The following is a 14244-nucleotide window of genomic DNA, read 5'->3' as shown; positions in this document are numbered from 1 at the left end:
GCTGGGTATACTGGGAGAAGGGCGTTAAGGATATAGCTGCTGGGTAAGAGGAGAAGAGGAAGGCCTATAAGGAGGTTTATGGATGTGGTGAGAGAAGACATGCAGGTGATGGGGGTGACAGAACAAGATGATGAGGACAGGAAGAGATCGAAAAAGATGATCCGCTGTGGCAGCCCCTAACAGGAGCAGCCGAAAGAAGAAGTAAATACGTCCTGTGAAATGTTATAATACGTTAATAATACCAGTATGAAATATGAATATAAATAATTAAATTTACTACGGAATATGTTCTTTACTGTTTATTTCTTTAAGTGTTTATTCATTTTTCCTTGGCTCCTTTATTTCAGCCACATCGCACACAACATGAAATAAGCCCTAAAATAAGAACTGCCACTTCCACTCGTCAAGGTGTAGAGGGCGGGCCCTAGAGATTACTGATTTCTGATTGGTTAACCGTCGGCAGAGCTGACGTTCACTTTCGGCTCCGAGATGCCACATTTACAGCAGACACTTCACGTGCAGACGCCTTTTATCTCTCCAGGGCAGAGTCCTACTCAGTAAAGCAGACGGGTTATCAAGAGCATCAGATGTTTTTTCATCACTAGAAGCTCCTAATTCTGTTACTGTGGCGCTAGATAAGATTATTTTTAATTGCCTATGGAAGAAGAAGCCGCATAAAGTAAAAAAAAAAAAACAGGTATTAAAAATAGAAGATGAGATGGAAGACTCGGTGTCCTTAATAGCTCCACACTCGATATGAGTATTAAAATTAGCTGGATTAAAAGATTTCTTAAAAATTCCTCGAGTAAATGGTACTGCAATGGTGCCTTACAGTTCTTACTCTTATGCCCTACAAAATTAGTAAACTACCTATAAAGATGTTTGTTTTTAATACGCACATTTTGTTGAATTGGCTTTTCGTTTACAGACATAATTTTTCTTCACAGTTTTTTTTCCCTTGGAACTATCAATGCATTACCCACAAAAGAAAATCACTATTCTTAGATATATGGTTTAATAACAATATTATATTGATTATTATTATTATTATTTATTAGAAGAGAGATTCTGGGTATATTGGGAGAAGGGTACTAAGGATAGAGCTTTTAGGGAAGAGGAGAAGAGGAAGGTCTAAGAGAAGGTTTATGGATGTGGTGAGAGAGGACATGCAGGTGATGGGGGTGACAGAGCAAGATGACGAGGACAGAAGGAGATGGAAAAAAATGATCCACTGTGGCAACCCTAATGGGAGTAGACTGACGAAGAAGAAGGGTATCAGCAAGAGTGAAAGGGAAGGTCTACAGGACGGTAGTGAGATCAGCTGTGTTATATGGGCTGGAGACGGTGGCACAAGAGACAGAGCTGGAGGTGGCAGACTTAAAGATGATAAGATTTACATTGGGTGTGATGAAGATGGACAGGATTAGAAATGAGGACATTAGAGGGTCAGCTCAAGTTGGACGATTGGGAGACAAAGTCAGAGAGGCGAGATTGCGTTGGTTTGGATATGTGGAGAGGAGAGATGCTGGGTATATTGGGAGAAGGATGCTAAGGATAGAGCTGCCAGGGAAGAGGAGAAGAGGAAGGCTTAAGAGGAGGTTTATGGATTTGGTGAGAGAGGACATGCAGGTGATGGGATGACAGAGCAAGATGACGAGGACAGAAAGATATGGAAGAAGATGATCCACTGTGGCGACAACTAACGGGAGCAGCCGAAAGAAGAAGAACATCAACAATATTTTATCTATTCACCAGTCATTTAATAACATTCATAATATGATATGCCTATTCTGATTTTTGTTTAAAATGTGGTAATATGTCTTCAGTAAAAGAGTGTAAAATGGTATGTGACTCTATCCTAGATTGGTTTATTTCCTTAATTAAAATCAGTCACAGCATTGTAGACAATTTCTCATTAGATGGATTGCCATTATGTTAAATGGAGTTAACATATTGGACAAGTGCTGTAATATTAATAGGATTTCAGTTCCCTTTTAAGAGGGCCAGTGCTGAGCATTTGCACTGAAGATTCCTGGATGGCTAATAATTTTCTTGATCTGAATGAAAATAAAACGGAGGTGCTTATAGCAGGTCCGTAAGCTGAAGCCCAAATTGGTCTTGGACTTCTCAGCTCTTTCTCTGTCTTTTGCAAACCTCAAGTCCGCAATCTTGGTCTTATCTTTGACAGTAACCTCTCTTTTGAGAAACAACTTAATTCTGTAGTCAAGAGTTGCTTTTTCCAGCTTCGTCTATTAGGTAAGATCGAGCCTTTTTTATCTTCTAGGGATCTTGAGAAAGCTACTCCTGCTTTTATCTTCTCTCGCCTTGATTACTGCAACTCGCTGTGTTCTGGGATTAGCAAATCTCTGATACGCAAGTCACAGTTGGTCCAGAATGCTGCCGCTCGCTTTCTGGTTGGGGCAAGAAAGTCTGATTCTGTTTCTCCAATATTAGCTTCTTTACACTGGCGGCCTGTCACTTTTCGAATTGATTTTCAAATCTTGTTGCTAGTTTTTAAATCTTTACATGGACTTGCTGCTGCCTGTTTATCTGAATTGTGTGTTTTACACCAGCCATCTAGAGTGCTTAGATCTTCCGGTCAGTTGTCTCTTGTTGTCCCTCGTACCGAGTGTCAAACTAAGAGGGACAGCTGCTGCTCCTCGCCTGTGGAACTCTTTACCTCATCACATAAAGGAGTCGTCGACAATTCAAAATGAGATTAAAGACTCATTTCTATTCACTTGTATTCTGTGACCTTCAGTAATACTGATGGTTTCCTCATTGTGATTATGTAACATTACTTCTATTTATTATTTACTTTATTTATGTTCTTATATTGTATTTCTATTTATGTTATTTATGTTATCTGTTTGTTTCCTTTTATTCCATTATTGTAAAGCACTGTCGCCACAGCATTCCTATGTTGTTTTAAATGTGCTATATGTACTTGTTCTCAATCCTACTTTTTGTAAAAATTGATTGATTTGTATGGAATGATTGCAATAAAATTAATAAAATTTCAAAAAAAAAAGTGGTATATAAATAAATTTGATATTGACACTGAAGAACTTTTTTTCTGTTTTTTTTGTCAGTTTATATCGGCTACCTTTTGTAACTTCTCTTGGAATCGCCCGACAGCTCACTCAGGAATATCTCGGCCAAGTTTTGTTCCATCATGGATGCTATACTGGAAGCCCTTAGCTGACCGAGGAGGCACTACATCCAGTTTTTATATAGTGTGGCTGTAAAGCATTGATTGAGACGCGTCCACGAATGCACATTTTCAAGGTGATTGTGATTTATAAACGGAAAGGTTACATAGAAAACAGCATACGCCAGGTTTTATATATATATGATTTTTGTTTAGTGTACTCATTTTCCTGTGTTTGCTGTGTGCATATTTTCACCATTGAATCCAAACAAAGTTTTATAAAAGAGGCCCCCAGAATTTCAACATTTGTAAATGGAATTGTGCTAAGATGGTCACTGCATGCCCACCTTGCTGCAGCACACAGAATGGGGTGGGGCTGGATGTTGGTGATGCACTGGCCCAGTCTTGATGGTCCTCAGAACTGATGCGGAGCTCAGACTCTTGCTATTGCAGCCTGCCAACTGCAATGCTGCTAAGGTGTTGTGGTTCACTCACCTCGTCATGTCTGTAGCTCACATCATTTGTCACATAATCTTGGACATCGGGGGCTCCAAAACTGATCGCAAACTAGTTGGGAAAGCCCAAGAAAAACATTAAGGTAATTCATTTGAATGTGAAGCTAGGCCTGACAAACCAAGGTAAAATACTTAACCCTAATCCATGAATGGGAGGCTCTTTAAAACCCCCAGTCGCAGATTTTCAAATTCTTCCCCTTTCAAGGTAATACGACGACCATGAAATTTTCTGACTTTTCATTTTGTGTTGTCTTGAAAAATGTGTCGAAATCCAAGTCTCAATAGCTTAGTGCAAATAAGTGCTACAGTAGCACAAAGTAGTTCCATTCATGGAAACGTTATCATTTTTGTGCAAGCGTTTTTGCTTTGTTTTACATTTTATATTTGAATTTTTTAAACATCACTTAATAAAAGTCAATGCCTTATGAGGGCTTCTTATTATTATTACTGACTAAAAGAACTATTATCCATCCATCCATCCATCCATCCATCCTCTTCCGATTATCCAAGATCGGGTCGCGAGGGCAGCAGATTTCTCTCTCCCCGGCCACTTCTTCTAGCTCTTCCGGGAGAATCCCAAGGCGTTCCCAGGCCAGCCGGGAGACATAGTCCCTCCAGCGTGTCCTGGGTCTTCCCCGGGGCCTCCTCCCGGTTGGACGTGCCCAGAACACCTCACCAGGGAGGCGTCCAGGAGGCATTCTGATCAGATGCACGAGCCACCTCATCTGACTCTTCTCGATGCGGAAGAGCAGCGGCTCTACTCTGAGCTTCTCACCTTATGTTTAAGGGAAAGCCCAGACACCCTGCAGAGGAAACTCATTTCAGCCGCTTGTATTCGCGATCTCGTTCTTTCGGTCACTACCCACAGCTCATGACGATAGGTGAGGGTAGGAACGTGGATCGAGGAACTATTAAATTTTGTCTATTAAACTATTAAATATTAACTATTATTAAATATTAACTATTAAAGGAACTATTCATTTTGTCAATTTGATTTACTGTGTGACACCGGTAGGGGGTGTGCCAACCACCCAACCCAACACAGACAGACCAGGAGGCACACTTATAAAAGCACACAGGTTTTATTTTGTTTCTTCACTTCTGGGCAACATCTTCTCCGTTCCCACAAGTACACAACATAGTCTGAAAAGCACAATACCACACAATACTCTATTCTTCTTCTTCTTCCTTCTCTCTCTTTCTCTATTTATCCTCCACTTCTCCATGGCAAGCTTCGTCTCCCTCCTCCCAACTCTGGCTCCCCGAGTAGTGTCTGCTGGCTCCTTTTATACGTTACCCGGAAGTTCGCCAGGTGCTTGCTGACCTACTTCTTGCAGTACTTCCGGGTGTGATGAAAAAACACTATCAACTGTTAGTCAGCGTTCAGAAGCCATTAAGAAGGCTAACAAAATGTCATGTTATATAGCGCCTTGATGTCTGGAGTACAAGTCACAGGAGGTTCTGGTCAAGCTTTATAACACACTGGAGTTCTGTGTGCAGTTTTGGTCTCCAGGCTACAAAAAGGACATAACAGCACTAGAGGAAGTCCAGAGAAGAGTGACTAGGCTGATTCAGGAGCAACAAGGGATGAGTTATGAAGAAAGATATAAAGAGCTGAGACTTTTCAGTTTAAGCAAACGAAGATGAAGAGGATGATGATGGAAGTGTTTCAAATTATGAAGGGAATTAGTCCAGTGGCTCAAGACTTTTGACTTTAAAATAAGGTGAATAAGAACACAGAGACAGAGTTGGACATTTGTGAAGGGTACTTTTTTTGTTCACACTGTCAACCACAGACACATGGAATGAGCAACCAAGTAGTATAGTAGACATTAAGAGTTTAGGGACTTTCAAAACTAGATTTGATGTTTTTGTAGAACAATTAAGTGGATAAGACTGATGAGCTTTGTTAGACTGAATGGCTTTTTCTTGCCTTGATTGTTCTAATCAGAGAGGACTGGGTGGTCTCATGGCCTCTGAACCCCTGCAGATTTTATTTTTTTTTCTCCAGCAGTCTGGAGTTTGTTTGTTTTTTCTGTCCACCCTGGCCATCGGACCTTACTCTTATTCTATGTTAATCAATGTTAACTTATTTTCTTTTCTTACTGTGACTTGTATTTTTCTATTTTTCATTATGTAAAGCACTTTGAGCTACATGTTTTGTATGAAAATGTGCTATATAAATAAATGTTGTTGTTGTTGTTGTAATCCAGACTAGGGTTGCTGGGGTGCTTTAACTTATCCCAGCTACCCTAGGGGCCACCAAGGGCACAAGGCAGGAACAAACTCTGGACAGGGCACCAGTCCTGGGCACACACATAACAGCAACATTTATTTCTGTCGCACATTTTCATACAAATTATGCAGCTCAAAGTGCTTTACATGATGAAGAAAGAGAAAAAAGACAAAATAAATAAGAAAATAGAATTAGGGAACACTAATTAAAATAGAATAAAAGTAAGGTCCGATGGTCAGAGAGGACAGAAAAAACAAAAAAAAAAAAGCAAAACTCCAGACGGCTGGAGAAAAAAGTAAAATCTGCAGGGGTTCCAAGGCCATTCTACCTAACATCAATGACCTCACAATCAGTCCTCATGGTACTTAGGGTTCAAATGGAAGAACTTGATGATGACGGTCATGTGGACTTCTGGCCTTTAATCCATCAATGTAGGGACATCACGGTGCTTTGATCAGGTGGTGGTGGTGCAGATCAACACCACAGAAAACCGGAAAAAGAACAGACGCACACCAAACAGACACCTGGGCCAATTTGGCATTGACAGTTCACTCAACCTGCATGTCATGGGACTGTGGCAAGAAATTGGAGCAAACCTACACCATCATGGGGAGAACAAACAAACTCCACACAGGGAGGTTCTGGGATGTGAACCCTGGTATTCTTACTGCAAGGCAGCAGCACTACACATGCATTTTTGCAAAAATAGTTAAATAGTTACTAAGTAGCACACACAATAAATAATCATAATCAGGAAAATCAAGTCACATAGGATCAAGTTTTTGAATTGAAGACTCTTTTTATTTTTATTTTTTATTTTTTCTCCAGCCGTCTGGAGTTTTTTTTGTTTGTTTTTTCTGTCCACTCTGGCCATTGGACCTTACTTATTCTATGGTAATTAATGTTGACTTATTTTATTTTCATACTGTGTCTTTTATTTTTCTATTCTTCATTTTATAAAGCACTTTGAGCTACATTTTTGTATGAAAATGTGTTATATAAATAAATGTTGTTGTTGTTGACCAATGTATGAGGGGGACAGGCTTGGTTCAAAACAAAAGTAAGATCACAGCTATTAAGTAAGGAAATCCCACTACCTAAACCTGATTCGCAGTCCAAACCGGAATGCTAAAGTCCGTAACCTTGATACACAAGCTACAGCTCAAAACACAGCTAAAATGTTTGATCCAGAATTTGGATGTCAACATACAGTACATGACGGCTTTTAAATTGTCACTTGCGTGACGTCGCACACACCACCTCCAGGAATCACACCCTCTAACAATGGACCATAGCATTATGGTAAACAAAGCACAAAATAGCAGTGCCCACAAAGAACAAAATGTCGATGCAGTACAAACAAAATACATTGGGAAATAACTGTGTTTATTCTACAACCATAATCTATACAAATAAATGGCTGACTGACTGACTGACTTATAACTAACTCTCCAACTTCCTGTGTAGGTAGAAGGCTGAAATCTGGCAGGCTCATTCCTTACAGCTTACTTACAAAAGTTAAGCAGGTTTCATTTCGAAATTCTACACGTAACAGTCATAACGGTCGACAACATCCGCCATGTTGAACTTTCTTTTTTATGGCCCCATCTTCACGAAATTTGGTAGGCGGCTTCCCTGCGCTAACCAAAACCAATGTACATACTTATTTCGATGGTATGACGCCACTGTCAGCCGCCATATTGAATTTTCCAACATCACTAATTCTCCAACTTCCCATGTAGGTAGAAGGCTGAAATTTGGTACTTATTTCGGTGGAATGATGCCACTGTCGGCCGCCATATTGAACTTTTCAACAGTCTTTGTTACTTATGGGCCCATCTTCCAGAAATTTGGTACGCAGGTTCCCAACACTAACTGAATCCTACTTACGTACATATATAAGTCCATAGCCTGCACCTCGGTCACCGTGTGAGGTGGCGTTGGGTCCCCCATCCCAACGCCTCCCACGATTATTTATTACGATTATAGTTATTGTGTAGGTATTTTAGACTTACTTTACATTGTTCAGATACCCATTTCCTTTATCATTCCAACCGTACCCGCATTAACATGTCTATCGAGGTGATCACCATCGATCAAAGAACTGTCACTTACCGAGTGGTTTCCATGGCCGGAGATGGCTCACTCTTGATATCTGGAGGAACATTGTGTCTTATGTACACAGTGTCTGGGACAGGTTCAAGGTGTGGACTGATGACGGTACAGGAGATAATTAGACTACACAGGAGCACTAGAAGAGTGAAATGCTTAAGCCCTTCACCTATGGATCTGCATGTGAGTTGATGGCTGCCGCTGAATTGTTCGGTTGTCGCTTTCAAGTGTACCGAAATGGCCAAATATTTTACACCTTTGGACAACCGCCAATGCCTCTTAAACATCTTAGATTGACAGGTGATGATTTGAGTAGTGGACACTTTGATGTTTATGAATGTTTAAACTCTCAAAAGCTGGATGTGAAGTTATCGATGAAACAGGTTTTATACTTACAACGCTTGACAGATGCTGAATGTCACTTCAACACAAGTCCTACAAATACTGTCGTAATTGAAACAAAGCATGAAACTCAAACCGATTACGACAGCAGCAATCCAAGCTGTGAGATTTGAAACAAGATTACTGTTCACATGGCCAACTGTACGTTACATGCTTAAGAGTAAGCTCAGCGCACATCTTGGTCATATTACAACTGGAGGGCCGAACTCAAAATGTGGTATATAAAGAGGTCCTTAACAAATAATTATTGGTATATTTTCCCTCAGTTTAAAAAGGTTTAATTTTCTTCTTAATAACACTTTTAGGGCACTACTTCGCCGCTGTGAAGTGCGGGTATTTTGCTAGTCTATACTAATAAAAGGCAAAGCCCTCACTGACTTACTGACTGACTGACTGACTGACTGACTCACTTATCACTAATTCTCCAACTTCCCGTGTAGGTAGAAGGCTGAAATTTGGCAGGTTCATTCCTTACAGCTTACATACAAAAGTTAGGCAGGTTTCATTTTGAAATTCTACGCGTAACAGTCATAACTGGAACCTACTTTCGTCCATATATACATACGGTCATAGCCTGCAGCTCGGTCGCCGTGTGAGGCGGAGTTGCGTCTCGCATCATCACGCCTCCCACATAATTGAGTGCCTGCCCATATAAGGTAAATATTCGCGGGTGAAGGACTGTGCTTATGCAAACAAAGATGAGATGATCTAGTGTTTGGCACAAACTCAGCAAAAGTGCGAGAGAAACTTTTAAGTGCCGGGTCTTAGCTAACATTAAATAAAGCCGTGGACATTGCAAGATCACACAAGAGAGCAGCTCACGTGAACTGACTGTGAACGCAGTATGTAGAGAACAACGAAAAGCACCAAAGAGCGCGGAACAAAAAATGCATTACACAATTGAGAAGGCAGCAAAAGAATATGAAGCGAGTGACGCATACAAGCATATTCATAAGTGCAGCTACTGCGGAAACAAAGCACGGTGTAAATCGTAAATTTAGATTAAGTTTATAGACATGCTGCCGCTGGTGTTTGTCATGCCTACGACGAATACAATATTCGCGAGATACAAGTTTACTGAGAGGACCCAGGGTATAAACGAGACTTTTGATCACTTTGTAACTGAGTTAAAATTGCTGGTGAAGGACTGTGCTTATGCAAATGAAGATTAGATGGTCAGGGATAGAATAGTGTTTAGCACGAACTCAGCAAAATTGTGAGAGAAACTTTTAAGTGCCTGGTCTGAGCTAACATTAAATAATTGCTGGTGAAGGACTTTGCTTATGCAAATGAATAGGAAAGCAAGGTGTAAAACTTAATTTTAAATTAAGTTCGTAGACAGGCTGCCACTGGCGTTTGTCATGCCTAAGACGAATTCGATATTTGTGAGATACAAGTTTACTGAGAGGACCCAGGGTATAAACGAGACTTTTGATCACTTTGTAACTAAGTTAAAATTGCTGGTGAAGGACTGTGCTTATGCAAACAAAAATGCATATGCATATGCAAACGTTACGTTATTTTTAAAATGTTTCCTTTTCATTTTCATAATTTCTTTAACACGCTTCTTCTCTGCTGCGAAGCGTAGGTATTTTGCTAGTACTGTATAAATGAAAATTAACTGCATCTCAAAACTTATAGTGGACTAACTGAAAAGTAGATAAAATCTTATAAAGGTATAAAAGTTTAGAAAATATGGCAAATCACACCACAGTAGTTGCATAGAGACTTATTTCACTCAACGGAAAAATCGCAGTTCACACCGTGTTGTTATTTTTCAGTCAGTATTTCTTCTCTGGCTGAGATTTAAAGTTGCATTTCTTGTCTGTTTTGTCCATTTTTGTTCCATTTATTTGCTTTAATGCAGCGATTCTCAAACTGTGGGGTGCGCTGAAGCTGTACAAGGAGGGCGTCGAATAAATGAACAAGACATCAAAATTCATTTTTTACATTTTTATTTCAAATTTAAATTTTCAAGCATATAATCAGAACGAATGCATTATAACTAAAATTAAAATAAAACATTACAAAGGCATAGATCTAATGACTAACTGATGCTGCTTTTATAGTCGCGTATTTTCAATCCACAAAGTTCGAGACGTATCGGTATCTGTCACAAACATTCAGGTAACAGTAGATCAGGTGATAATGTGGTACAACCAGCGTAGCCAATATTGCCAAATTGAGTTAAATAATTTACTGCGTATTTGGTTATTTTCATGATACAACTAACAGCAGTATAATATTTGTCGGACGAAAATATGTTCATCCCGCGCAGATTGACTTCGTCAGTGTCCTCGTTTACGAGATTTTTAAAAATGAAAACATATTTAATCGTTTCTATACAATAAAATATAAATAAGAATAAATAATTTATTCTTTGTTTTCGGGATTAGAATTACTACCAAAAACCACACATGGCACTTTAACAGTTATTAAAGCACTTAAAAAAAAATAAATTGCAAATATTTCATCGAAGTTAGCCGAACAGATGCAAATCTAATGGAAGTAAAAATGATAGAATACCGCACGAGTATCACACCTTTGTTAGTTGTATCAGGGGTTATTCTCATCTATGTTATATTATGCAGAGGGCGCAGAATTATTCCAGGTAGAAAAGGGCGCGAAATACAAAAGTTTGAGAACCGCTGCTTTAATGTTTCTTTTTCTTATTATGTGCATTATGCTTTGTTTTTGTCTGTGACTATAAAATTCCTTGGTTATGTCCCATGTGTTTTGTGGATGCCCCAGAGAGGTGTTACCACCTGCCAATCACCACCAGGAACTGCGCTGCGTCCTATAAATCCTCAGGGTGTCCCAGAGTTCCTAGCAGTTCATTTCAAAATTGCTGGGCAGTGGAGTGTTTACTTGTGTTTTCCTGTGCTTTGTGCTTATTGAGATTCCATTTTATTTTGAACCTGTGCTGTGTTTTCGACTTTGCTTTGGGATTCCGGATTTTCTGTGGGTTGCATTGCCTTCATGGGCAATTCATTTTGTGTTCTATGGAGCTCTCTTGTGCTACTGAGCATTATTTTTTTTATTTTATTTTATTAAGATTCTTCAAGGCTCCTTTAGTTTATAGTCAGGGTTTTGATGGGAGTCCTTCCTACACTCTTAAAAATAAAGGTGTTAGATTGATTCTTGAGAGCGATGCCAAAGGGGAGCCATGTTTGGTTCTCAAAAGACCCATCTACATGAAGTTTCCATAAAGATACATTTATTTATTTAGATCTGCAATAGGCTCCATACAGTAAATAACCATAAAGAGATGGTAACAGATTTGTGAACTCCCAATGGGTTCCTGATTTTCATACGATTCTGGCTGCTGTCACACACGTGCAGATGGGAGGCAGCTAAAGGGCTTGAATGAGGGAAATTCTGAACCAGACCGGGATGTGGCAGAGTGCACTGATTCTTTTTCTCGCTTTTCTGCAGACCACTCACAGGAAATTCCACCTGGCCCTGTTGACATCACTTTCAGATGAAGACCTTTCTGGTTCCGGCCCCTCTGATGTCATTTCTGGGCCCGAGTCTATAGTTGAAGATCCTTTTGGTCCTGGCCCCTTGGACGTCACTTCCTGTACTGGCCTTTAAAAGCCTCCACCTTTCCCCTATCCCCTCAGTTCTGTTATGGACTCCGATTGTGCACACCAGTGCTATCACTTGTTTTTAGTTTTGCAGCCAGGAAATAATATACGGGTGGCTGCCCCAAACCTTGCTATGGCTTTTGTTCGAGTTTGTGACAGTGCATACAAGAACATAGGTAGCCTACCATATATTCACATTTTTTTACATATTAGGAAGGTTTTCAAAACACAAACAACCAACTTCACATACAAAGAACACTTCCCAAATAGTACCATTAAATTACGAGTATTTTTAAGAGTGTAGAGGGCAATTTTTGGAAGTATTTGTTGGACTTCTGTGCTTTTGTGACTTCCGGTTTATGACACACATAACTCAGTGGGGTAGCAATGTTCTCTACTATTGTAGTATTAGTCTTACTATTAATACGAGTGTTTTTTTTGTCTGTTTTGGTATGTCATCAGCACAGTGATCACAGTCACGTCACCGACTAACCTGGCATTGCATGAACAAAGAAAAGAAAAATGGTGACAAAATGGAACTTTTAAACAATCAAGAAAAATAAATGTGACAATCCCAGTCACACAATCACCTAGCCAGGTATCACGCAAACAAAGAAAATCACGACAGTAATGAAAGTGCACTTTGTAGGTTTTAGGCCAATCATGAAAACAACTACAGAAGTGGATTTCTCACATGTGCCAAACCCCCAAAACAGTCAAAAACCCTCATATACTTCAAATGTAACACTACAATTATTGCAGATTGGAAAAAAAAATCACACTTTCTATAATGGGGATTTGTTCAAAAATTTTGGCAAGAATTCATGTAATCCTAATGAAAATATGCCAAGTCTGAGTAAACCAGTTTATGGGACTTGCCATTTTATCCAACAGAAAGAAGCCTTCTAGTCTTCATCAGGTGGGAGTTGAAGGTTGAGTTTCATGTTTTCAAGTCAAACTATTGTAATTGCCTTGTTTGTTTCATTTGTTTCAGAAGTTGTGCTCTGCTATACCGTGTTCTTTCCAAATAAAACATTTTTTTTAAATACATGAGGAATCCCCCAGTTCTAAGTATAGAAAATAAGATGTGGAATCCCCCAAAGATTTGTTCTTTTAAAACAGACAGACAGACTTACAGACATAAAAACAGACAGACAGACAGATAGATAGATAGATAGATAGATAGATAGATAGATAGATAGATAGATAGATAGATAGATAGATAGATCAGTAGAGGGTGGAACAGCACCTCAACCCCTGACACAACCACAATGACACAAGTCCAGAGTTAAGATAAAAGGTGTCTTATAGTAAATTACCGCAACAAAAGGCTTCTTTGTAATAATACACAGGAATAACTCCCTCGTCTCTTCCTTCTCCTTCCACTCCTCCAAGCAAGCTTTGTCCGTCTACCACCAGACTCCAAGTTGCCTGAAGGTGACTGAGCGGCTTCTTTTATCTTAGGCCGAGGAGTTCTTCCCATGCTAGGGCATAGCCCATTAGAAGCTTCTGGGTTGGGTAGAAGTACCCAAAAACAGGTATGAGAAATCCCCACAGCACCCTCTGGGGGCACCCATGGGAACCAACAGGGCTGCTCCATGGCACTACAATTCCCAGCATGCTCTGTGGGTGTCCATTTGGGTACTGAGGTCCTGGAGCACTGCCATCTAGTGTAGCTGTCCTTCCAATGAGCTGGTCTCCCGGCCAGATAACCATCTTTGTTCCATGCCCACCTGGGATGCCAACACACTCTTCAAAGTGGCAGCATCTTCTGTTTACTTTTTGGAGAAAACATTAAATGTTCCATTTTCCATTCCTCCTGTCCTCCTGGCCTGGTAATTGACCAACACCCTTCCTGTACATGGTGCCAGCTCCATGTGTGCTGTCCATCACAATAGATAGATAGATAGATAGATAGATAGATAGATAGATAGATAGATAGATAGATAGATAGATAGATAGATAGATAGATAGATAGATAGATAGATAGGAACTATTTAATAAATACATAGATCTCCTCTCCATACTTAACAGTAATGTGTCTCTATAATCAGCCAGGACTTCACATAGAAGACTAACATAGATTCCAGTACAGCTAAGAGAAGTTCAGTCTACCATAGTAGTTGCTGATACAGTTGTACGCATCAATCATCAAGTTCATTGTAAGTTCATTCATCACAGTGTGGTTTGGATCAGTAGCTGAACATGACAAGAACAGGCTAAACAAATAATTAGGAGGAG

The sequence above is a fragment of the Polypterus senegalus genome, chromosome 14, assembly GCF_016835505.1.
Source record: "Polypterus senegalus isolate Bchr_013 chromosome 14, ASM1683550v1, whole genome shotgun sequence".
Lineage (NCBI taxonomy): Eukaryota > Metazoa > Chordata > Cladistia > Polypteriformes > Polypteridae > Polypterus > Polypterus senegalus.
Note: the sequence above shows the minus strand (reverse complement) of the source record.